Raw genomic sequence first — 27,719 nt, 5'->3', positions numbered from 1 at the left:
TAGAGAAAGATAAACAGCTGCAGGAATCAATAAGCATCAAGGTCATAGGCTGAATTATTTACCAGTTCTCTGCTATTTATCTCAAACTTCCCTCTCTACAAGGAAAAAATTGTGTCTACTTCTCACGAGATTTGGAACGTACCTGGTTTAGTTTCACAGTTGTTATTACTGTCTTTACCTTTTTATGACTGAGCAAAATTGCTGTTTCGCTAACAAAGTCTGGAGAGTGGGAGCCTGGAAGGGTGTGATGCCAGGGTTCATTCACTGGGCTGGGCCCTAAGCTGTAGGAGGACTGGGGTTGGGGGATGGGCAGCAAAAGATGCGGGCTGTCTGCACCTAGCCCCATACACTGCTTATTTTCATGATTACTACAATGTCTCCCTAACAGCCCTCCTAACCTTCTGGTTCTTGTCCCACCCACTGTGGATGCCACAATCTTCGGTCAGAATGATCTTTCCTAAACACAGATCTGTCAGTTCTCTATGAAGACATCTCTAGGATGATCTAAATCCACGTAAGGACCCAGCCGTACATCCCTTATGGGTTTTGCAGTATCGTTCCCCTCTGTGCACACCTGGCCTCATGTCCTACTGCTCCCTGACTTCCGCACTAAATTTCTGCCGTACTTCTTTGAGTTCTTCAAACCTACCACGCTCTATCCCCTCAGGGTCACCTCAGCTGTTGGTCCTGCTGGAATAATATCCTTCTCTTTCCCAGGGTAAGCCCAACTCATCTACATTCTATTAGCCCCCCCACCCTCCCCTTTTAAGTCTGGGTGATTGCCACTTCCTGGGTCCCCCCAGAGCACACGTCCCAACCCCCATGACATGTCTTGGGTCATTTGAGATGAAGGACCATCCTTATATGAACATGTATAATATCACTAATAATAGTTCAATGTCTAGTCTATAATAGAGAGTCAGTACCTGTTTGTGCAGTTGATGAAGGAATCTCATAAGTTACCTTGGGCCACGGAGAAGGAAATGGGGCCCAGGGAAAGTGTTGCCTGGTAGAAGGTTGCTGTGAAATTGTAACTAAGCCTCTCTGCAAAGCACCTTGCTTGCCTTTGGCTGAACCACACACTAACAGAAAATAGCTGTGAAGGTTTAAAGAAATCACGATACGCTATAAAAATTAATAGTAAAACTCAATATATTGAGAGTTGGTTATTTTTTTATAAGTTGTTATTCCTCTAAGCAAACCTGCCCATTTCCGTGTATTTTACTATCGAATCAATTCGTATACAACCTTCAATAACCTGTTCTATAAAACAACAAGATATCTGCACCAAAAATATGTACTTTTTGGTGAGTCCTTCACTTTTTCAGACCATTAGCATATTCAATAACAGGTACAGGAATAAAGAGAGGTTCAGGGGACCATCTAGGTAAGATAGATATGCTTGACCTCTACCAATTCCGAGTTGAGTTAGAAGCACCTACACCCCAAATCAAGTTGACTTAATGTTATTTCATGTCCTTTGCAGGCACATTACCAGTTTTTCTTCTTTGGCTGGTAGGTAACTTTGAGTCACCTCTATATGTTTATATGGTGCCAAATATTTGGATGGAAGGCTATGTGATAAACATGAACAGAATAGCTGGGTAGATAACTCATATTTTCTTTATTTGGAGTTTTGAGTGCTTTGTAGACAAATCTAAGACACGTGGTCTCCTATCTGAGGTCCTTCATCTTCCTTGTGGTCTTGGATGTTGATCCTGGCTCCAGGCCAGGGACCAGGCGCTCTGGCTCAGTGTACTTACAGGGCTGTGAGCAGCTTTGAAAGAGCTCCTTGATCTCTATTAAGGGTGTAGATACCGATGATGCACTCATTTTCCCACTTTCTTTCTCACTCCTCCATTAATGACCAGAAACTATTAATGAATGACCAGAATCAGTCTGGCTGCTTGGTGAGATTAGAGGACTTTTACTTGTCTTGCAACTGCTTGTAGGAAGCCAGGTGCAGCATCAGAAAGTGAACTCACTTTCTCTCTCTGCATCTCTGCTATTAAGTAACGCCACCCCGGGGCTTGTTCCTGATAAAGCAGCTTTATAGAATGCAAAGTGTTGGGTCTCCACACAACCCTGGTTATTATTCTCCATCCAGGGATGGCTTAAGTTAAGTAAGGCAACATGTTGGAGCTAAACGCTCTCTCCTGAGAATCTTGGTTTTAATTCTGAGACAGTGTTTATCTTGAGAAGAGATTTTTCAGAGGTTAGATAGGGCCAGGCCTACATAGGGGCTGAGAGGCTGGATAGGACGCACCACTGGCTATTTGGAAGGATTCAAATAACTCTACAGCAGGAACTCGAACCAGCTTTGCGGAATATTCTGAAACCCAATTCTTCACATTAATCATTCTAATCCTAACATCCAGAGACTGGAGGGGAGCAGTGTCCCCATGAGGACCACTGAAAGGAAAATCCTGAGAACACATGGAAAGTGCTGGAAATAGGAGCAGCTGAAACTGAGAGCCCAGAAAGCCTGCAGCCCAGAAGAAGCTGGTTTAGGATCAGGCAAATGATTAGGTGATTAGGAAATCCTACGCGGTACAGTGAGCAGGCATGCTTATTATTCTTCTTTCACTGATTAGATACCAGCAGAGGTTTGGAAGGGTGAGGGCATATCCCATGCCACACAGGTTGACACTTGAATCTATATATGTGTATTGTTTTCCCTTACTGAAAAACTGCATTTACTATTTATCCATAGAACCTCTCTACTTTCTTAAAGACTATCAATCAACTGCCCTGTTTTTTAAGAAATATGTTGATTCTATCATAGACAAAGTTAGCAAGCTTTAAAGTAGGGATTGGATACTCTTTTCAAAGTCCCTGTCCCCAGTTAAAAAGTGATGGCACTTTCTAATTGTGTGCTTTAAATCGGGGTAACACAGGGCTTGCATAAGAAATTTGAGATACCATGCAAAGTTACCAAATTTTCTTAGGCAAAGAAAATTAAAGAGGTACTATATGAGTTGGGACTTATTCTAAGCTGCTATTACAGAGACCCACTCAGTGCAATGCTTAAATGAGAATTAAAAATCTCAGACTTTTTATTAAAAGTGCTTCTCAGCCAGTAGACAGGTGGACAGAAACTTAGGACACACACACACACACACACACACACCTTTCCTTTTAAGGAACAACTAGGAAGTGGCAGCCCTCAGTCACATGGCCACACAGCCAAGCAAGGCTGGGAAACCAGCCTTCAGCTGGGTACCAGTGTTCCCAGGTAAGAACCAGGAATTCTGTTATTGAAGGAAGAAGGGTCAGATGATATTGGTGGGCAATTTGCAGGTTCTTCCACAGGTGCACACATAGAAGGAATGCAGGACAACATGGAACTCAAGATATTAAACTACTACTTGGACTGAGGTTGTAATTGAAATAAAAAAGAGGAGAAAAAGGAACTTGAGGTAGGTAAATGGCAGTCCTCCCAGACTTAGATAAAGAGGATCAAACATAGATATGTATGTTGCAATTAGAAGAGGAAAGGAGTATGTAGTCCACTTTCAAGTCCTTTAAATTTGGTCCAAACTAGCCTAAATGGGGCTCAAATCTATTCAGTTGTGTTGCTTGATAGTGGCAGTCCCATAAGGCAGTTCTCTTTAATTGGGCTGGATTTGAAAATTTGTAATTCTTTAGCTCTTTATTTTGAAATGTCCCTCTTTATTCCCGGTGATATCACATGTTCTGGAGTCTACATTGTCTGAAATTAACAGTCTCTCCGGCTTTCTTAATGTTTGCTTAACATATTTTTTTTTTGAGTCTTACTTTTTTTTTTCTTTTTAACATCTTTATTGGGGTATAATTGCTTTACAATGGTGTGTTAGTTTCTGCTTTATAACAAAGTGAATCAGTTATACATATACATATGTTCCCATATCGCTTCCCTCTTGCGTCTCCCTCCCTGCCACCCTCCCTATCCCACCCCTCCAGGCGGTCACAAAGCACCGAGCCGATATCCCTGTGCCATGTGGCTGCTAACATATTTTTTTATACATACCTGTGTCTTCATATTTAAAGAGGTTTCTTGTAGACAAGACATAGTTGAGTCTTGCGCATGTATTCAGTCTGACAATTTCTGCCTTTTTTTGGACACATTTAGACCATTTATATTTAATGTGATTATTGATATGGTTGGATTTGAGTCTACCATGTTGCTACTGGTTTTCCTTTTGTTTCATGTGCTCTCTGATCTTATGTCATCATTTTCTGTGGCTTTTTTGGATTAATTAAGGATTTTCTATGATTCCATTTTATGTCCACTACTGGCTAATTAGTTACATTTTTTGTTTTATTTAATTTAATTTAATTTTTAATTTTTAGTGCTTGTTCTAGGGTTTATAATATGCCCTTAACTTATCATAGACTGTTTTGAAACAATATTACATCATTTCTTATATAATGTAAGATCCTTACAACAGAACACTTACATTCTCCTGTTCATCCTTTGTGCTCTTTGGATTGTACATTTTACATATACATATATTATAAAATTCCATAATATGTTACTATTTTTTTTGCTTTGAACATTCATTTATCTTTTGAGAAATTAAAAGATGAGGAAAAAAGGAAATATTAATATTTTAAAATACTTTTTATTTCTTTGTGTAGATCTATAGTTCCATCTGTTATAATTTTTCTTCTACCCAAATAACTTCTTTCAAAATTCCTTGTAGGACTGATATACCAGTAGCAAATTCTTTCAGCTTTTGTTTGCCTGAAATAGGTTTTATTTTGTCTTCAGTTTTAAAGGCTATTTTCACTGAATATTATGAAATTGTACAGAAATAGTAGTTATAATTTGAGGGTCTTTTTAATGAGGAATTGTTAATATTCACTAAAATGAGTTGGCCAAAATGTTTGTCTGTATACCACTGGCCAGTTTTATTACATGGCGGGAATGTAATTATTTTGTTGAACAAAATAATTTTTTTTAATTGGGGTATAGATTTTTTTTAATTGGTATATAGTTGCTTTACAATGTTATGTTAGTTTCTGCTGTACAGTGAAGTGAATCAGCTGTATGTTTACATATATCCCCTCTTTTTTTGATTTCCTTCTCATTTAGGTCACCAAAAAGCACTGAGTAAAGTTCCCTGTGCTATACAGCAGGTTCTCATTAGTTATATGTTTTACACATATTAGTGTATATATGTGTAAAACATATATATGTCAATCCCAATCTCCCAAGTCATCTGACCCCCACCCTCCCCGCTTGGTGTCCATATGTTTGTTCTCTACATCTGTGTCTCCATTTCTGCTTTGCAAACAGTTTCTTCTGTACGATTTTTGTAGATTCCACATATGTGCGTTAATATATGATATTTGTTTTTCTCTTTCTGATATATTTCACTCTGTATGAGTCCATCCACGTCTCTACAAATGATCCAATTTAATTCCTTTTTATGGCTGAGTAATATTCCATTGTATATATGTACCACATCTTCTTTATCCATTCATCTGTCGATGGACATTTAGGTTGCTTCCATGTCCTGGCTATTGTAAATAATGCTGCAGTGAACATTGGGGTGCATGTGTCTTTTTGAATTATGGTTTTCTCAGGGTATATGCCCAGTAGTGGGATTGCTGGGTCAAATGGTAGTTCTATTTGTAGTTTTTTAAGGGACCTTCATGCTGTTCTCCATAGTGGCTGTATCAATTTACATTCCCATCAACAGTGTAAGAGGGTTCCCTGTTCTCCACACCCTCTCCAGCATTTAACAAAATAATTTTTAATAAAAACTTAAAATGATTGTAGTAAGTATGAATTCAACATGTACTCATTTTTCTCTACATTAACAGTGGTTTTTGTTGTTTTAGTTTCTTTTTTTTTTTTTAAACAGTGGTTTACAAACATTGATGGTATATATCCTGGAGGGCTTGCAGCTATGAGGAACAGAGGAGGGATATTCCTGGGTGAGGATGTGGTGTGTGTGTGTGCAGGAGTTCTAACTGAAGCCCAGTAATTGAAGCTTGAAGCATGACTATAGGGACTCCTCTATTGACAAAGACATTGAGTAGTCACTCAAGCTGTAGATGAAAGAATAAACATCTCTGTTCCACTTTGTCTTTCGTCCCTCAACACTGTAAAGCAGATAGGACTGAAAATTATCAGGATGTGAAATTAATACTCATGGACTTAATAGTGAAGGAATGGACAAAACATCAGAAGCATTTTAGAAAGTATCTTTTTGGACAGCCAATCAGGGTACTTTGTTGGGCTGTCTCTAAAAGGAGCCACACACTGGATAAACAGTCATTTTATTTTATTTATTTATTTTTTAATATCTTTATTGGAGTATAATTGCTTTACAATGTTGGGTTAGTTTCTGCTGTACAACAAAGCAAATCAGCTATATGTACACATATATCCCCCCTCCCCTACCTCTTGAGCCTCCCTCCCACCCTCCCTATCCCACCCCTCCTAGGTTGTCACAAAGCATCAAGCTGATCTCCCTGTGCTATGCAGCAGCTTTCCACTAGCTACCTATTTTACATTTGGTAGTGTATGTATGTCAATGCTACTCTCTCACTTCCTCCCAGCTTCCCCTTCACCCCTGCATTCTCAAGTCCGTTCTCTATGTCTGTGTCTTTATTCCTGCCCTGCCCCTAGGTTCATCTGCACGATTTTTTGAAAGGTACATATAGCACAATGTTCGTTGCAGCACTGTTTAACAATAGCCAGGACATGGAAGCAACCTAAGTGTCCATTGATAGATGAATGGATAAAGAAAATGTGGCACGTGTATACAATGGAATATCACTCAGCCATTAAAAGAAATGAAATTGAGTTATTTGTAATGAGGTGGATGGACCTAGAGTCTGTCATACAGAGTGAAGTACGTCAGAAAGAGAAAAATACCGAATGCTAACGCACATATATAGAATCTAAAAAACAGTCATTTTAGAGCTTCCCTGTAAGGCATATTTCAGATGTTTTCCAGATGGGCACACTATTGACAAATAGTTTATCAAGAGTTTTATTAAAAAGTCAAGGCCAGGGTTGTCAAGCAGAGAAGCCAAATAGCACAGGGAGATCAGCTCGGTGCTTTGTGACCACCTAGAGGGGTGGGACAGGGAGAGTGGGAAGCAGACGCAAGAGGGAGGGGATATAGGGATCTATGTATCCGTATGGCTGATTCACTTTGTTATACAGCAGCAACTAACACAACAATGTAAAGCAATTATACTCCAATAAAGATGTTAAAAAAAAAAAAAAGATGACTTTCTTCTGGCCTCAGCTAATGGTTGCCAATGCGATTGCCAATAGCGGCTTCTTTCCAGGAAAAGAGAGCCTCTTACGCTGGTTGAGTGGGAAGGCATAGGAGTATATATGTGCCAGGCCATATATACTTCTAGGATTACGTTCAGATAAAGTCGTATTCAACTCTCAAATACTCTGTCTTCAATACCAAGGGTTACCCAATTTCTAGGTAGTCCAAGATATCCCCCAAAAGCATGATAATAATCTTTTTTTATCTGATCTGTGCAATATTAGCTACCAATTACATAGGTCCCTCAATAATCCCCAAGGATAACTTGGAAACCATCTCGCCCAGCTGTGCACCTTGCTTTGGCTATTCGGGGTCTTTTGTGTTTCCATACAAACTGTGAACTTTTTTGTTCTAGTTCTGTGAAAAATGCCATTGGTATTTTGATAAGGATTGCCTTGAATCTGTTTGATTTGGGTAGTATAGTCATTTTCACAATGTTGATTCTTCCAATCCAAGAACATGGTGTAGCTCTCCATCTGCTTGTATCATCCTTAGTTTCTTTCATCAGTGTCCTGTAGTTTTCTGAATACAGGTCTTTTGTCTGCTTAGGTAGTGTTATTCCTAGGTATTTTATTCCTTTTGTTGCAGTGGTAAATGGGAGTGTTTCCTTAATTTCTCTTTCAGATTTTTCATTATTAGTGTATAGGAATGCAAGAGATATCTGTGCATTAATTTTGTATCCTGCTACTTTACCAAATTCATTGATTAGCTCTAGTAGTTTTCTGGTAGCATCTTTGGGATTCCCTATGTATAGTATCATGTCATCTGTAAACAGTGACAGTTTTCTTCTTTTCCAATTTGGATTCCTTTTATTTCTTTTTCTTCTCTGATTGCTGGGGCTAAAACTTCCAAAACTATATTGACTAATAGTGACCAACCTTGTTTTGTTCCTGATCTTAGTGGAAATGGTTTCAGTTTTTCACCATTGAGAATGATGTTGGCTGTGGGTTTGTCATATATGGCCTTTATTATGTTGAGGTAGCTTCCCTCTATGCCTACTTTCTGGCGAGTTTTTTTACCATAAATTGGTGTTGAATTTTGTCAAAAGCTTTTTCTGCATCTATTGAGATGATCATATGGTTTTTCTCCTTCAATTTGTTAATATGGTGTATCACATTGATTGATTTGCATATGTTGAAGAATCCTTGCATTCCTGGGATAAACCCCTCTGGATCATGGTGTATAACCCTTTTAATGCGCCACTGGATTCTGTTTGCTAGTATTTTGTTGAGGATTTTTGCATCTATGTTCATCAGTGATATTGGCCTGTAGTTTTCTTTTTTTGTGACATCTTTCTCTAGTTTTGGTATCAGGGTGATGGTGGCCTCGTAGAACGTGTTTGGGAGTGTTCCTCTCTCTGCTATATTTTGGAAGAGTTTGAGAAGGATAGGTGTTAGCTCTTCTCTAAATGTTTGATAGAATTCGCCTGTGAATCCATCTGGTCCTGAGCTTTTGTTTGTTGGAAGATTTTTTTTTTTTTTTGTAGTACGTGGGCCTCTCACTGTTGTGGCCTCTCCCATTGCGGGATGCACAGGTCAGCGGCCATGGCTCATGGGCCTAGTCGCTCCGCGGCATGTGGGATCTTCTCGGACTGGGGCACGAACCCGCATCCCCTGCATCGGCAGACGGACTCTCAACCACTGCGCCACCAGGGAAGCCCCTCTTTGTTGGAAGATTTTTAATCACAGTTTCAATTTCAGTGCTTGTGATTGGTCTGTTCATATTTTCTGTTTCTTCCTGGTTCAGTCTCGGAAGGTTGTGCTTTCTAGGAATCTGTCCATTTTTTTCAGGCTGTCCATTTTATTTGTATATTTGCTTGTAGTAATCTCTCATGAGCCTTCGTATTTCTGCAGTGTCAGTTGTTACTTCTCCTTTTTCATTTCTAATTCTGTTTATTTGAGTCTTCTCCCTGTTTTTCTTGATGAGTCTGGCTAATGGCTTATCAATTTTGTTTACCATCTCAAAGAACCAGCTTTTAGTTTTATTGATCTTTGCTATCGTTCCCGTCATTTCTTTCTGATCTGATATTTATGATTTCTTTCCTTCTGCTAACTTTGGGAGTTTTTTTGTTCTTCTTTCTTGAATTGCTTTAGGTGTAAGGTTAGGTTTTTTATTTGAGTTGTTTCTAGTTTCTTGAGGTAGGATTGTATTGCTATAAACTTCCCTCTTAGAACTGCTTTTGCTGCATCCCATAGGTTTTTGGGTCATCATGTTTTCATTGTCATTTGTTTCTAGGTATTTTTTGATTTCCTCTTTGATTTCTTCAGTGATCTCTTGGTTATTTAGTCATGCATTGTTTACCCTCCATATGTTTGTAATTTTTACCGTTTTCCTGTAACTGATATCTAGTCTCATAGCATTGTGGTCAGAAAAGATACTTGATATGATTTCAATTTTCTTAAATTTACCAAGGCTTGATTTGTGACCCAAGATATGATCTATCCTGGAGAATGTTCCATGAGCACTTGAGAAGAAAGTGTATTCTGTTGTTTTTGGATGGAGTGTCCTATAAATATCAATGAAGCCCATCTTGTTTAATGTGTCATTTAAAGCCTGTGTTTCCTTATTTATTTTCGTTTTGGTTGACCTGTCCATTGGTGAAGGTGGGGTGTTAAAATCCCCTACTATGATTGTGCTACTGTCGATTTCCCCTCTTATGGCTGTTAGCATTTGCCTTATGTATTGAGGTGCTCCTATGTTGGGTGCATAAATATTTACAGTTGTTATATGTTCTTCTTGGATTGATCCCTTGATCATTATGTAGTGTCCTTCTTTGTCTCTTGTAATAGTCTTTATTTTAAAGTCTATTTCGTTTGATATGAGAATTGCCATTCCAGCTCTCTTTTGATTTCCATTTGCATGGAATATCTTTTTCTATCCCCTCACCTTCAGTCTGTCTGTGTCCATAGGTCTGAAGTGGGCTTCTTGTGGACAACATATATATGGGTCTTGTTTTTGTATCCATTCAGCCAGTCTATGTCTTTTGGTTGGAGCATTTAATCCATTACATTTAAGGTAACTATCAATATGTATGTTCCTATTACCATTTTCTTAACTGTTTTGGGTCTGTTATTGTAGGTCTTTTCCTTCTTTTGTGTTCCCTGCCTAGAGAAGTTCCTTTAGTATTTGTTGTAAAGCTGGTATGGTGGTGCTGAATTCTCTTAGCCTTTGCTTGTCTCTGAAGGTTTTAATTTCTCTGTCAAACCTGAATGAGATCCTTGCTGGGTAGAGTAATCTTGGTTGGTTTTTTTCTTTTCATCACTTTATATATGTTCTGCCACTCCCTCCTGGCTTGCAGAGTTTTGCTGAAAGATCAACTGTTAACCTTATGGGGATTCCTTTGTTTGTTATTTGTTGCTCTTCCTTTGCTGCTTTAAATATTTTTTCTTTGTATTTAATTTTTGTTAGTTTGATTAACCTGTGCCTTGCCGTGTTTCTCCTTGGATTTATCCTGTATGGGACTCTCTGCGCTTTCTGGACTTGGTTGACTATTTCCTCTTCCATATTAGGAAAGTTTTCAACTATAATCTTTTCAAATATTTTCTTAGTCCCTTTCTTTTTCTCTTCTTCTTGTGAGAACCCTATAATTTGAATGTTGGTGTGTTTAATGTTGTCCCAGAGATCTCTGAGATTGTCCTCAATTCTTTTCATTCTTTTTTCTTTATTCTGCTGTGCAGTAGTTATTTCCACTATTTTATCTTCCAGGTCACTTCTCCATTCTTCTGCCTCAGTTATTCTGCTATTGATTCGTTCTAGAGAATTTTAAATTTCATTTACTGGGTTGTTCATCATTGTTTGTTTGCTCTTCAGTTCTTCTAGTTCCTTGTTGAACGTTTCTTGTATTTTCTGCCTTCTGTTTCCAGGATTTTGGATCATCTTTACTATCATTACTCTGACTTCTTTTTCAGGTAGACTGCCTATTTCCTCTTCATTTGTTTGGTCTGGTGGGTTTTTACTTTGCTCCTTCATCTGCTGCGTATTTCTCTGGCTTCTCATTTTGCTTAACTTACTCTGTTTGGGGTCTCTTTTTCACAAGCTGCAGGTTTGTGGTTCCTGTTGTTTTTGGTGTCTGTCACCAGTGGGTAAGGTTTGTTCAGTGGCTTGTGTAGGCCTCCTGGTGGAGGGGGCTGGTGCCTGTGTTCTGGTGGATGAGGCTGGATCTTGTCATTCTGGTGGGCAGGACTGTGTCTGGTGGTGTGTTTTGGGGTATCTGTGAGCGTATTATGATTTTAGGCAGCCTCTCTGCTAGTGGGTGGGGTTGTGTTCCTGTCTTGCTGCTTGTTTGGAATGGGGTGTCCAGCACTGGAGCTTGCTGATCGTTGAGTGGATCTCGGTCTTAGCCTTGAGACAGAGATCTCTGCGAGAGCTCTTGCCGATTGATATTATGTGCGGCTGGGAGGACTCTGGTGGACCAATGTCCTGAACTCGGCTCTCCCACCTCAGAGGCTCAGGCCTGACACCTGGCTAAGGCACCAAGACCCTGTCAGCCACACGGCTGCAGCATCAGTCTGCCATTATTTTTGCTTTCTTTCTCTCTCAACAACTGAGCACGATAGCATACACTCTCTTTCCCCTGAACCGGGAGATGGCGAAGGAGAGCTGGTGGGATCAGGAGTAGCCAAAGTCACAGTTGAGGCTTGAGTCCAGTGGAGTCAAAACAGCGCGAACCATCTTTCTCCTGTGCCCTGCACCAACTTTCCTAAAGTCATCTTAATTAGTTTATCCACAGCCACAGGGAGACCACCCCGATTCTGGAATTGGAGAAAAACTACCATAATGTATTGCCATTACCGCTCTTAACATATAGGAGTCTATCAAGAACCTATAGGGTTCAAGTTCATCTGTTCAATGTTAAAGCATGCCTTTATCTAGCCATGCTTTCCAAGAAAACTTGTTTTTCATTTACAATTTTTTTCTTGTCCTAGAAAAAATATGTACTCCTGTTTGAGTTCATCTGAATTCAAATTCTAGAGGAAAATAGTCTTGTCCCACTTTTCCTCTCATTAGAATGCAGAATGTGACAGTGTGTAGGCTGTGGGCTTCCACAACTGGGAGTAGAAGTGGCAGTGAACTGGCTTTGCATTCATCCCGGAAATACATTGAATGACCAGTGCTACTGCTGGTGATGAAGACTCAGAGATGGTCAAGGTGTACATGGTCCCTGCCTCCATGGAGCTCCAATCCAGCGGTAGAGAAAGGTACTAAAGAGGAGTCATACACATAATTATCTGAGTAGTGTCTGGGTTGGGGGAGCCTAAAGTGCTCAGAACTAATGTTTTGGGGGTGTTTAATTTATTCTGGGAGTTGAAGGCTGAGAAATGAAAGATGAGAAGTTAAGAGGAAAAAGGGCCAGGGTGGGAGTGCATGTGGTGGTCCAGAAGTGGGGAGGAGCTTGATTACATTTGAGTAAAGAGAAAAGGCCAGTGTCCAGGGGCCAGAGTGAGGGAGAGGGTGGTTATATGGCAATGAGGTGCTGATTTGGGGCTCAATCATGCTGGACCATGGAGACCATTCTAAGGACTTGGAACTTCATTCTAAGATCACTGGGAAATCATTGAATCCTTTTAAAACATGATCGTGATTTAAGGCAAAACGTGATTTGCCTTTTCAGAGGAAAATGGGCTGGGAAGAGGTAGGAATGTATGCAGAAAGGTGTTGCCGAAGGGTGAAACTGAGCTAAGATTTTAATACTTTACAGATGGTCTTGGCCATTCTCTCATCCCTCTGCATGCTCCAGCCAAATTAAATACTCTTTTGTAACACTTAGGGAATAGAAGTCCATTTATTAGGCAAGTACACAAGGAAGAAAAGAGAAAAAAATGGCACAAATTACCTGCTCGTCCGCTGCCATTATGCCAGACTCTCCCTCACCGGGGACGTGACTTGTGGTGCTGGTGGAGCTAGTTTATCATCCTGGAGAGAGCCAGGGGAGTAGATGTGGATGTCAGGGTATTAACTTAATGAATTCGGATACAATACAAACTGCAGTAGCCCTCGTCTGCAGACAAAACTTTCATAATTCCTCTCCTATTTCTGCCTTTTGAACAAATCTAGTTTTTCACTGTATCTCCATCTTGAGTTATCTCAGGAACAGGGGACTTGTCTGTCAGGATGTACCACACTCCCAAGATCCAGGAAAGGGGCTGGGGGAAACTAGAGTCTAACTGTCGTTGGGTCAACATGTCTCTCTTACTTAGACAAGTTTACTGAATTAAAAAACAACAACAACAAAACAATCCAAAAAACCAGTCTTCTATTGGGACAGAGTAACCAGTAATAAATGCTTTTTGATTCACATTGTTTGGAACCAGTCCTATGGAATGTTTGCCCTTCAGTACCAATATGGCCTTGGTTTTGTCTGTGCTTTTTGCTTATTTCTTTCAGTGGTGGTGATAATCAGGAGAGGAAAATTCCTGTAGAGAGGCGGAAACATGCTTTATGATTTTTCTTCCCATCATCCAGGGTTAGCAAACCACAAAAATACTCTTTTATAGCACTTAGGGTAAAAGATATTTTAAAATATTCTCTACAGGAGACTGTCTCTATGATAGGATCATCGAGACCAAAATTATCCCTGCTACACTCAAGCGTAGTTTTCATTTCTCATCTCAGAAGATCTCCAGAAGGGCTTAAAGTGATGCTACTTAGGTGTGGTCCATGGACTGGTGCCAGGCCACGAAATGCTTGTCACTGAACTGCGATAAGATGCGTATACAAGCTGAAAATAAGCAATAGAAATTTTCATAAACATTTCTATAACTTTTTACCTGTTCTGTGGAATCGAATAAAGAATTCAAGCTAGTATTTTATATGTCTTAATTTTTTTTTCCTTTTCCTTGTAATTCATTTCTGTTGTATTTTATAAAATCATTTAATCCAGAAAGGATTGGAAAAAGAACCAGAGCCTCAAAACGTGGTCCTCCCTGTACTATTTGATTTTTTGCAACTTCTTATTAATCTATAAAGAGTTTAAATAAAAAACTAAAAACTATGAAAGAATATGTTAGAAAAAATAGCTGCTCCCTCCCCACAGGTAGTTAGAGAAGCACTATAGCACTAGCCTTGGACTGAATCAGCTAGACAAACAGGGGGAAGAGCAACTTTTTAAAAAAATTGTAAGTTCATGGTCAGTAGTTATGGCAGCACGCATGAGGATGTAATCTATTGCTCCCTTTTTTATCCATTATCTATAATAGTGCTGTGTAAGGAAATCAAGCAAACACACACAAAGACCAGTGGCATAAAGCAATGAACACTGGGCCAGCTGTGGCCCACGGGGATCTCTCAGTCTCCAGCAGACTAGCCTGGGCTTGTTCCAGGAGGGCACAGGAGAGGTGGCAAGGCCCCTCCAGGCCTGGGCTCAGAACTGACATTCTCACTGTGTTCCATGGGCAAGTTATGAGGCCAGAACGGATTCCAGGGGTGGAGGAATGGATCCCACTCGATAGGATGCTGGATAAAGAAAGGGGAAGAATCGGGGCCATTTTACAATCAACTTACCAGGTCCTGGTCATCGTATGAGCTTCCACATTCTCCAAAGAATCAGGGCGAGGTCAGATTTCAGATGTTAGTGCCTGACTTCCCGGCCCTCAGGGCTGTTGATGAAATACTGCCCCTCTCCGTCAAGTGACCAAAATAGACACCATTAATTGATCACTATACTCTCCTGATGAACTTGGAAGTGAGTTTAGAATCTTTAAAATTGGATTTACGAATTGAAATCTATCACTTAATGCTGCAATTATAGACAGTCACAAGCAGCTCGGGAGCCACTGCCCCTCGGAGGGCAGCACGTGTGTGCTGCATGGTTAGTGAGAGGTGAATCTACCTTCTTGGCTACTAATCTTGACCCCTCACGGTTACTGTAGTCCAATGATAAGGCCCATGGATATCTGTCTACAACCTGAAAAGCAGAAGAACAGCCAGGCCTTTGTCAAGGCAAGCTATGTTCTCCTACCTGTGGCAGGTAGCAGCAGACTGCACGTGGAGGTCCGTGGAGCTTCTCTGGGTTAACCCACAGTGTAGTTTTGTTAGTCTCGGGATTATCAAGGGTAACGGATGTGGTTAGAATACTAGAAATTCTCAGGAACGGCACAAATGAAGCCTGAACACCTTACGTAACATACTGGGTCTGAATTCAGGGCATGGATGAAATCATATTTTGGATCCTCTCCTATAATCTTGGAAGACTGAAGGAGAAGGCGGAGGGAACTAGGAGCTGCATGAAATGATGAGGATTTCCCCGCTGCGGGAATGCTGTTCCTTGCCCAGTGGGCCGTAGGAGTTGCCATGGCTGAACCCAGCACAGGTGAGCCCTGGAGATGGGCTGGAAGCCTGGGCAGAATTCTTGACAAAGCAGAAGTTCTCCTGAGCTTGGCATTTGTTGAAATCTGTCTCTGTTACAATGATAAAGCTTCCAAAGAACAATTGAAGAGACCTGGGGATGTAAGAGAGGTAGAAACAATCCATCAGCCTTTCTTCAACAGCATCTCTGCATTGGACCTTGTGATAAAAACATCACCTAATTGTATTGAACCTTTACACCAATTCAGGAAGATTGTAGGCCCACTTTACAGGGAGTCAAGGATGGTTAAGTGAGTTGCCCAGGGCTCCGTGGGGGATCAGTTATAGAGTCAATATTTAACTCGGATATGTGACATTAGAGCCTGTCTATATACTATACCCTGTGACCTCTCAGGATTTGAGAGCTTTGAAAAGGCAGTGGTTGGCCTGGTTTGTTCCAGGGACAGGAGTGCGTGAGACTCGATGGTGGAGAAGCAGTGTGGTTTGGATCCAGGGAAGACTGAGGCAGCTGTAGCTAGACCAGGGGCACAACATGGATCTTACCGCTTCCCGTGGAGTCCTTGAAACACACAGAGACCCCAGTGAACTTCCCTGTGTGCTTTGGTTGGCCAAGTAGGACCTAGCCCACCAAGAGGCAGGCCCCAATAGCAGGTGGACTGGGAAGGGTATGAATTTGGGGGCTTAGATGCATGAGAAACCTTCAGGGGTGAAGAGCCGCTCATCACACTAGTCCAGTAAGAGGGAGTGGGATTGGGAGGAATAAACGACTGCGGAGGTGTCAACAGGTAATAGAAGTCCACCTGGGCTGTTAGTCTAGAATGGTCTGACAGACGTGGGCAGGCCCTGCCATGGAGGGGGACACAGTGACAGGGCCTAGGTCTCAGGGGCTGGGTGAGTCCCCCAAGGATAAGGCAGATAACACAGAGACAAGAGCACAAGAGGGGCCTGACTGCAAGATGCACCCTCTCCTCAGCCCCAGCATCCCCAGTTACCAGACCCAAGACAGAGCACAGAAAGGGGCAGCCTGGGAGCGAGTCAGCTCGAGGATGTGGCGTGAGGATTCTTCAGCTGCCCTGTCAAGGACTGTATTGGTCCCACCCCGCGCTCAGGCCTGAACGGATGGACAGAGGCAGAAGGAGCAGAGTTACTTGCAGCAGAAGGCTTGGGGCAGGGAGACAGGAAATCCCGATGGTTTCATAGTTAGCAAAGGGGAGAGATTTATCAGTTTCTCCTCTGCCCTGTCGTCTCAGGCCCTGCTTCAGACAGACCCAAGACTTCACAAACAAGGCCTGGGGAGCTCTATTTAATTTTTTTCTTTTATTTTGTAGCGTTCTGAACCAGTAAATTGTCACAGTCTCGTATTGGGCTGGTTCCAAAAAAGAGTTAAATTGGCTGGAATTACAGGAGAGATTTGAGTTAGACGTGTCAGAGAACTTCCTGATCTGAAGGGCACCGACAGGAGACAGTAGAGTTGTCTCCTCTGCTTTCACGCTTGCTCTGTTTCTCCGCCCAGTCCCTTCTCTCTTTGGAGTATTTTCCCCCTCTTTCCTCTTGCGTTTCACCTATTGATTTTAGCCGGAGCCGGAAGAGAGCTCGTTACCGCGGCCTTGTTCCTGAGGGGGGAATTGACATGGAGATGCTGTATCCTGCGTGCTGGGAGAGGAGGGATGACAACCTCATGTTAAATTTATGTGTTCTCATTTTTGTTGAGGATGACTATTTCTGTGCATTTTATTTCACCCTTTAAACATTTATGTTCCTGTGTTATGATTAATTAAGTGTAGTAAAATGAAGTGTTTGCAAAGGTAAAAATACCCTGACTTCTCTGGAGTCTTTGTACTTCACCTTCTTTTTACTATTGTCGATTCGTATTTCTCTTTGTTCTTTTCTCCTGTTTGTCACCTTTCTTTATTTTTCCCTTTTGCTCCTCAGGGCCAGTCTTTCGGTCCCCACACCAGCAAAGTGTCTGCTGATGCCGGATGCTTTCATGACAGCAGGGGGGATGTAAATTGATACAGCCGCTATGGAGAACAGTAGGGAGGTTCCTTAAAAAACTAAAAATAGAACTACCATATGACCCAGCAATCCCACTACTGGGCATATACCCTGAGAAAACCATAATTCAAAAAGAGTCATGTACCACAATGTTCACTGCAGCTCTATTTACAATAGCCAGGACATGGAAGCAACCTAAGTGTCCATCGACAGATGAATGGATAAAGAAGATGTGGCACATATACACAATGGAATATTACTCAGCCATAAAAAGAAACGAAATTGAGTTATTTTTAGTGAGGTGGATGGACCTAGAGTCTGTCATACAGAGTGAAGTAAGTCAGAAAGAGAAAAACAAATACCGTATGCTAACACATAAATATGGAATCTAAAAAAAAAAAAAAGATTCTGAAGAACCTAGGGGCAGGACAGGAATAAAGATGCAGACGTAGAGAACGGACTTGACACGGGCAGGGGGAAGGCTAAGCTGGGATGCAGTGAGAGAGTGGCATGGACATATATACACTACCAAATGTAAAATAGATAGCTAGTGGGAAGCAGCTGCATAGCACAGGGAGATCAGCTCAGTGCTCTGTGACCACCTAGAGGGGAGGGATAGGGAGGGTGGGATAGGGAGGGTGGGAGGGAGACGCAAGAGGGAGGAGACGTGGGGATATGTGTATATGTATGGCTGATTCACTTTGTTATAAAGCAGAAACTAACACAACATTGTAAAGCAATTATACTCCAATAAAGATGTTTTAAAAAAAGAATTAAAAAAAAAAAGAAAACGGGGTTATTCTAACCAGAGAACCAGCCCTCTTTCCTCTCCCTCCTACCCCTGCCTCCTCTTCCCTTCCTTCCTCTTCTCTTTTTTTCATCCATCTCCTCCCATTTTCCCATCCCAATGGATCCTTCCCAAAATAAGTTCTATCCAGAAAAGGGCAGTGACCGGTCGAGTCAGCCCACAATGTCACAAGCCGAGGGAATTTCAACAGCATTGGTGAGCGGGCATCTCTTGGGCCTCTGTGCCCAAGTCAGATAGGATGATGAGTTATGGACACCAGAAGAACATTCTGGGGTCACCATCTCTAACTTGCAGGTCGATAGTCTTAAGTGACTAGAAGTACAAATAAAAGTTACCTTCAAAGTTAATTTGTTTAAACCTTCTGATACTCGATTCTAAATCTGTCAGAAGGGCTTTGTCGAGCGTTGGTTTAGAGATGCCTCCATCCAAGGTTGAAATGATTTACTAAAGGCTTTGGGAGCAGACCTAAAGGTGATGATGGACAAATATTCATTTGACTAAGTCAGGGGTTCTCAGACATCCAGGCCACTTGGTGGGCTCATTAAAATGCAGGTTCTTGGGCCTCCTCTCAAAAGATCCTGGTTCAGTGTGTCTGGGCAGGGGCCCAAGAAGCTGCATTTTCAACAAGGTCTTTGGTGATTCTAAAGCAGGCCAGTCCTGCACTGCACTCTGAGTGCTTGAATGAATAAAGGCTGTCGTTATTCTTGAGATGAGGGTGAGGAAAAAACTGTAAGTGATCTGTGAGGTTACTCAGGTACTTGTGCCCTCAGTGTAGGTAAAGTTCTGTGTGGGACCCTGAGTGGGAAGCAAGGAAATAGAAGGCCAGGTCCGTATCAGCCATTCTTCACCTGTCTTTTTTTAACTGAAGTATAGTTGATTTACAGTGTTGTGCAAATCTCTGCTGTACAGCAAAGTGACTCAGTTTTATACAAATATACAATATTTTTAAAATATTCTTTTCCATTATGGTTTACCCCAGAAGATTGGATATAGTTCCCTGTGCTATACAGTAGGACCTTGTTGTTTATCCATTCTACATGCAATAGTTGATCTGCTAACCCCAAACTCCCAGTCCATCCCTCTCCTTTCCCTCCTCCCCTTGGCAACCACAAGTCTGATCTCTGTGTCTGCATTCTTCACCTGTCTTTAATTGCTCCTCCAAGGTTTGAACCTTGGTTAATTTATCCACATCACAGTGTGGTCAGGTACGCCCTTTTCTTGTATTCGCTTCCCTAGGTCTTATACTAGGCATTTACTGTATAAACACACAAACAAGCCAGGAAATAAAATAAAAAATATCGTAGTGCTTGTAGTAGCAGTAGTGATATCTGAACGAAGGTCTAGGGCTACATCCAACCAAGGGCGTCCTGCGGTCTGCATGGAAATGATGCTGAACACACCTCATAGCATGGCCTTTCTTCTAGAGTGGGGCAGCCAAGGCACCTGAACATGTTCAGATCAAGGTTTGTGTGCTGCCTCATTGCTTCCGACAGAGCTGGGGTCTCAGGGCCTCGCCCCAGATGCTTGGGTGCAAACCCCAGTGTCCTGGCAAAGCTCCCACTGGGAGGGTCAGCTTCGTATGCTTTAAACCCCTCAGCCCCTTGTTTACATCCTGCTTCTTACCCTCCTCCCTTAATTATGGTCTCGTAGTCAGGATTGGTGGAACCGTCCATGCTGCCCTTCTCAGGACAAGATATTTTCCTGCCCTTTGCTTCACCTGCCAACTGTGAACAACCAGCCTAGGGCAGTACCAGGGCCCGGGAGACGCCTTGAAAGACTTGCAGGTTCCTGAGAGGCAGGAGACTGCAGACACAAACTCTGTGCTTTGCAGCTGCCATGGCCGGGGTGGGGACATTGAGCCGGCGGCAGTGCAACTGTGTGTGTGTGTGTGTGTGTGTGTGTGTGTGTCTGTCTGTCTGTCTGTCTGTGTGTGCCCGCATGCTCATGTTTATGAGAGAGATCTGAGTGTAGGTAGATGGAGTCGTCCTCTACTTTTTTTTTTTTTTGCGGTACGCGGGCCTCTCACTGTTGTGGCCTCTCCCGTTGCGGAGCACAGGCTCCGGACGCGCAGGCTCAGCGGCCATGGCTCACGGGCCCAGCCGCTCCGCGGCATGTGGGATCCTTTCGGACCGGGACATGAACCTGCGTCCCCTGCATCGGCAGGCGGACTCTCAACCACTGCGCCACCAGGGAAGCCTCCGTCCTCTACTTTAAGAAGAGTGCTTTCGTAAAGGGTTTCTTCAAATTAGCCTTTTAAAATTATATAAAGAGAGTAGCAAAAGATTATCTGTGTAAAAATCGACTTTGGAATTTTACATATTTTAAATTGGTTTGCCATCAATATTCTGTGTGGTATAAGTCAGTTTGGCTTCATTTCTTCGGGGAGGATACAAATCGCTCTCATCCCTGCCCTTGTGAAAGCTATCGATGGGATGCTCACATGAACTTAATGTACTATTTTGTTTGTTTCACAGGATTATGATTCCTGAAAAGTCCATCCACGTGCTCCCGGTTAAGAAACACTGGCTGGGGTGGATAAGAAACATCCTTGTATTTCTTGAGTATAAGCTGGGGTCAACACCCAGAAAAGGTAGGTATCAAAAAGGTGTAAACCCGGTGTGTATTACACAACTAACCTGAGCATCTTAAACCGAAAGGGACTCAGAAACTGGCTGTTGTTTTACCTCGTATTTTAGGGGTTTCATTCTGGTCTGACTGGGATCAAATTGCTCATGAGAAGAAAAGAAAGAATGACAGTTATTAAGAATACATACACATTTTTTAAAACATCTTTATTGGAGTATAATTGCTTTACATTGTTGTGTTAGTTGCTGCTGTATAACAAAGTGAATCAACTATGCATATATCCCCATATACCCTCCCACTTGCGTCTCCCTCCCACCCTCCCTATCCCACCCCTCTAGGTGGTCACAAAGCACTGAGCTGATCTCCCTGTGCTATGCGGCTGCTTCCCACTAGCTACCTATTTTACATTTGGTAGTGTATGTATGTCCATGCCACTCTCTCACTTCGTCCCAGCTTCCCCTTCCCCCTCCCCGTGTCAAGTCCATTCTCTACGTCTACGTCCTTATTCCTGTCCTGCCCCTAGGTTCTTCAGAACCATTTCTTTTTTTGTTTTAGATTGCATATATATGTGTTAGCATACGGTATTTATTTTTCTCTTTCTGATTTACTTCACTCTGTATGACAGACTCTAGGTCCATCCACCTCACTAAAAATAACTCAATTTCGTTTCTTTTTATGGCTGAGTAATATTCCATTGTATATATGTGCCACATCTTCTTTATCCATTCATCTGTCGATGGACACTTAGGTTGCTTCCATGTCCTGGCTCTTGTAAATAGTGCTGCAGTGAACATTGTGGTCCACGACTCTTTTTGAATTATGGTTTTCTCAGGGTATATGCCCAGTAGTGGGATTGCTGGGTTGTATGGTAGTTCCATTTTTAGTTTTTTAAGGAACCTCCTTACTGTTCTCCATAGTGGCTGTATCAATTTACACTCCCACCAACAGTGCAAGAGGGTCCCCTTTTACCACACCCTCTCCAGCATTTATTGTTTGTAGATTTTTTGATGATGGCCATTCTGACTGGTGTGAGGTGATACCTCATTGTAGTTTCGATTTGCATTTCTCTAATGATTAGTGATGCTGAGCATCCTTTCATGTGTTTGTTGGCTGTCTGTATATCTTCTTTGGAGAAATGTCTATTTAGGTCTTCTGCCCATTTTTGGATTGGGTTGTTTGCTTTTTTGATATTGAGCTGCATGAGCTGCTTGTGTATTTTGGAGATTAATCCTTTGTCAGTTGCTTTGTTTGCAAATATTTTCTCCCATTCTGAGGGTTGTCTTTTGGTCTTGTTTATGGATTCCTTTGCTGTGCAAAAGCTTTGAAGTTTCATTAGGTCCCATTTGTTTATTTTTGTTTTTATTTCCACTACTCTAGGAGGTGGGTCAAAAAGGATCTTGCTGTGATTTATGTCATAGAGTGTTCTGCCTACGTTTTCCTCTAAGAATTTTATAGTGTCTGGTCTTAAATTTAGGTATTTAATCCATTTTGAGTTTATTTTTGTGTGTGGTGTTAGAGAGTGTTCTAATTTCACTCTTTTACATGTACCTGTCCAGTTGTCCCAGCACCACTTATTGAAGAGGCTTTCCTTTCTCCACTGTACATTCCTGCCTCCTTTATCAAAGATAAGTTGACCATATGTGTGTGGGTTTATCTCTGGGCTTTCTATCCTGTTTCATTGATCTATATTTCTATTTTTGTGCCAGTACCATACTGTCTTGATTACTGTAGCTTTTTAGTATAGTGTGAAGACGGGGAGCCTGATTCCTCCAGCCCTGTTTTTCTTTCTCAAGATTGCTTTGCTATTGGAGTCTTCTGTGTTTCCATACAAATTGTGAAAATTTTTGTTCTAGTTCTGTGAAAAATGCCAGTGGTAGTTTGATAGGGATTGCATTGAATCTGTAGATTGCTTTGGGTAGTAGATTCATTTTCACAATGTTGATTCTTAAAATCCAAGAACATGGTATATCTCTCCATCTGTTTCTATCATGTTTAATTTCTTTCATCAGTGTCTTATAGTTTTTGGCATACAGGTCTTTTATCTTCTCTGGTAGGTTTATTCCTAGGTATTTTATTCTTTGTGTTGCAATGGTAAATGGGAGTGTTTCCTTAATTTCTCTTTCAGATTTTTCATCATTAGTGTATAGGAATGCAAGAGATTTCTGTGCATTAATTTTGTATCCTGCTACTTTACCAACTTCATTGATTAGCTCCAGTAGTTTTCTGGTAGCATCTTTAGGATTCTCTATTTATAGTATCATGTCATCTGCAAACAGTGAAAGTTTTACTTCTTTTCCGATTTGGATTCCTTTTATTTCTTTTTCATGTCTGATTGCTGGGGCTAAAACTTCCAAAACTATGTTGAATCATAATGGCAACAGTGGGCAACTTTGTTTTGTTCCTGATCTTAGTGGAAATGATTTCCGGTTTTCACCATTGAGAAGGATGTTTGCTGTGGGTTTGTCGTATATGGCCTTTATTATGTTGAGGTAAGTTCCCTCTATGCCTACTTTCTGCAGGGTTTTTATCATAAATTGGTGTTGAATTTTGTCAAAAGCTTTCTCTGCATCTATTGAGATGATCATATGGTTTTTCTCCTTCAATTTTTAAATACGGTTTATCACATTGATTGATTTGTGTATATTGAAGAATCCTTGCATTCCTGGGATAAACCCCTCTTGATCCTGGTGTATGATCCTTTTAATGTGCTGCTGGATTCTGTTTGCTAGTACTTTGTTGAGGATTTTTGCATCTATGTTCATCAGTGATATTGGCCTGTAGTTTTCTTTCTTTGTGACATCCTTGTCTGGTTTTGGTATCAAGGTGATGGTGGCCTCGTAGAATGAGTTTGGGAGTGTTCCTCTCTCTGCTATATTTTGGAAGAGTTTGAGAAGGGTAGGTGTTAGCTCTTCTCTAAATGTTTGATAGAATTCGCCTGTGAATCCATCTGGTCCTGGGCTTTAGTTTGTTGGAAGATTTTTAATCACAGTGTCAATTTCAGTGCTTGTGATTGGTCTGTTCATATTTTCTATTTCTTCCTGGTTCAGTCTCAGAAGGTTGTGCTTTTCTAAGAATTTGTCCGTTTCTTCCAGGTTGTTGTCCATTTTATAGGCATATAGTTTCTTGTAGTAATCTCCCATGATCCTTTGTATTTCTGCAGTGTCAGTTGTTCCTTCTCTTTTAAAATTTCTAATTCTATTGATTTGAGTCTTCTCCCTTTTTTTCTTGATGAGTCTGGCTAATGGTTTATCAATTTTGTTTATCTTCTAAGAGAACCAGCTTTTAGTTTAATTCTTAGCTATTGTTTCCTTCATTTCTTTTTCATTTATTTCTGATCTGATCTTTACGATTTCTTTCCTTCTGCTAACTTTGGGATTTTTTTTTTTTCTTTGTCTAACTGCTTTAGGTGTAAGGTTAGGTTGTTTATTTGAGATGTTTCCTGTTTCTTAAGGTAGGATTGTATTGCTATAAACTTCCCTCTTAGAACTGCTTTTGCTGCATCCCATAGGTTTTGGGTTGTCATGTTTTCATTGTCATTTGTTTCTACGTATTTTTTGATTTCCTCTTTGATTTCTTCAGTGATCTCTTGGTTATTTAGTAGTGTATTGTTTAGCCTCCATGTGTTTTTATGTTTTACCGTTTTTTTTTTCCTGTAATTGATATCTAGTCTCAAAGCATTGTGGTCAGAAAAGATACTTGATATGATTTCAATTTTCCTAAGTTTACCAAGGCTTGATTTGTGACCCAAGATATGATCTATCCTGGAGAATGTTCCATGAGCACCTGAGAACACAGTGTATTCTGTTGTTTTTGGATGGAATGTCCTATAAATATCAATGAAGTCCATCTTGTTTAATGTGTCATTTAAAGCTGTGTTTCCTTATGTATTTTCATTTTGGTTTATCTGTCCATTGGTGAAAGTGCAGTGTTAAAGTCCCCTACTATGATTATGTTACTGTCAATTTCCTTTTTTATGGCTGCTAGCATTTGCCTTACGTATTGAAATGCTCCTATGTTGGGTGCATAAATATTTACAACTGTTATATCTTCTTCTTGGATTCATCCCTTGATCATTATGTTGTGTCCTTCTTTGTCTCTTGTAATAGTCTTTATTTTAAAGTCTATTTTGTCTGATATGAGAATTGCTACTCCAGCTCTCCTTTGATTTCCAGTTGCATGGAATATCTTTTTCCATCCCCTCACTTTCAGTCTATATGTGTCCCTAGGTCTGATGTGGGTCTCTTGTAGACAACATATATATGGGTCTTGTTTTTTTATCCATTCAGCCAGTCTATGTCTTTTGGTTGGAACATTTAATCCATTTACATTTAAGGTAATTATCGATATGTATATTCCTTTACCATTTTCTTAACTCTTTTGGGTTTGTTATTGTAGATCTTTTCCTTCTCTTGTGTTTCCTGCCTAGAGAAGTTCCTTTAGCATTTGTTGTAAAGCTTGTTTGGTGATGCTGAATTCTCTTAGCTTTTGCTTGTCTGTAGAGTTTTTAATTTCTCTGTCAAATCTGAATGAGATCCTTACTGGGTAGAGTAATCTTGGTTGTAGGTTTTTTCCTTTCATCACTTTAAATATGTTCTGCCACTCCCTCCTGGCTTGCAGTGTTTCTGCTGAAAGGTCAGCTGTTAACCTTATGGGGATTCCCTTGTATGTTATTTGTTGCTTTTCCCTTGCTGCTTTCAATATTTTTTCTTTGTATTTAATTTTTATAGTTTAATTAATATGTACCTTGCCGTGTTTCTCCTTGGATTTCTCCTGTATGGGACTCTGTGCTTCCTGGATTTGATTGACTGTTTCCTTTTCCATATTAGGAAATTTTTCAACTATAATCTCTTCAAATATTTTCTCAGTCCCTTTCTTTTTCTCTTCTTCTTGTGGGAACCCTATAACTTGAATGTTGGTGTGTTTAGTGTCCCAGTGGTCTCTGAGACTGTCCTCAATTCTTTTCATTCCTTTTTCTTTTTTCTGCTCTGCAGTAAGTATTTTCACTATTTTATCTTCCAGGTCACCTATCTGTTCTTCTGCCTCAGTTATTCTGCTATGGATTCCCTTTAGAGACTTTTACATTTCATTTATTGTGTTGTTCATCATTGATTGTTTCCTCTTTACTTCTTCTAGGTCCTTGTTAAATGTTTCTTGTATTTTCTCCATTTTATTTCCAAGATTTTGTGTCATCCTTACTATCATTATTCTGAATTCTTTTTCAGGTAGACTGCCTATTTCTGCTTCATTTGTTTGGTCTGGTGGGTTTTACCTTGCTCCTTCATCTGGTACGTATTTCTCTGTCTTCTCATTTTGCTTAACTTACTGTTTTGGGGTCTCTTTTTCACAAGCTGCAGGTTTGTGGCTCCTGTTGTTTTTGGTGTCTGCTCCCAGTGGGTCAGGTTGGTTCAGTGTGTTGTGTAGGCTTCCTGGTGGAGGGGGCTGGTGCCTGTGTTCTGGTGGATGAGGCTGGATCTTGTCATTCTGGTGGGCAGGACTGTGTCTGGTGGTGTGTTTTGGGGTGTCTGTGAACTTATTATGATTTTAGGCAGCCTCTCTGCTGATGGGTGGGGTTGTGTTCCTGTCTTCATAGTTGTTTGGCATGGGGTGTCCAGCACTGGAGCTTGCTGGTTGTTGAGTGGAGCTGCATTTAGCATTGAGACGGAGATCTCTGCGAGAGCTCTCGCCAATTGATATTACGTGGTGTCAGGAGGTCTCTGTTTGTCCAATGTCCTGAACTTGGCTCTCCCACCTCAGAGTCTCAGGACTGATAGCTGGTTGGAGCACCAAGAGCCTGTCAGTCACACGGCCAGGTACATGGTTAGTGTCTTGCTTTTTGGGAGGTCTGAGGTCTTCTCCCAGCATTCCGTAGGTGTTCTGTAGGAGTTGTTCTCATATTGATGTATTTCTGATGTATTTGTGGGGAGGAAGGGTGATCTCCACGTCTTACTCCTTTGCCATCTTGAAGGTCCTCTTGGGTTCCTAATAGTTGTATTTTTTTTCACAATGATACTGTGATGTGATTATTTTTATCCCCATTTTGCAATGAGGAACTAAAGGCTCAGAGAAGTTGAATTACTGACTCTAGATCCCCCAGCTAGTGACAGAGGTACCAGCCTTGATCAGCTGGGTTTTCCACCCTCTGGCCTCTGCTGTAACCTGGACCACCCTTCTTCTTGGTGCTGCCCAGGAATCACAGAGCTGAACACACAGGTCTTCACCAGATCCTCGTGAAAACCAACCCTCTTATCCCCTCGTATAAATGAAGGAAGGGATGCTTAGAGAAACAAGTGGAATTTCCCAGGCCAGAGCGTGCCCACCTTTGTGTGCATGTTTTATGTTCCCACATGGGTTTTTCCTCCTCCCACCACCCACTTCAACACCCACTACTGCTTCCAAACCCACCCTGCCCCCCGTCTGAGCAGCATCTTCAACAGAACAAGCCAGCCCTCTGCACAGCCCCAGGCTGCACCTCTCTCCGGCATCTCCTTGGATCTGCCTTGCCGAGGCCTCCCTGACTCAGGTGGTGTCCAAGGAGGTAACACTCTCCTCACCTCTTATCATACAACGAAAACTCTTGGGGAAAAATAAATTAAGTCCAGACCAAAAATATATATATAAATAAATAAAGCAGTCCTTTCCTCCAAGTTAATTAATTTGAGCACTATTTTCAGGAAAAGCATTTCTTAAATTCGTATCGCTGAAGGCAATTTTCCTGCCACAATCACTCAGTGTTCCTGACAGAA

This window comes from Phocoena phocoena, chromosome 8 (assembly GCF_963924675.1).
Source record: "Phocoena phocoena chromosome 8, mPhoPho1.1, whole genome shotgun sequence".
Taxonomy (NCBI): domain Eukaryota; kingdom Metazoa; phylum Chordata; class Mammalia; order Artiodactyla; family Phocoenidae; genus Phocoena; species Phocoena phocoena.
Note: the sequence above shows the minus strand (reverse complement) of the source record.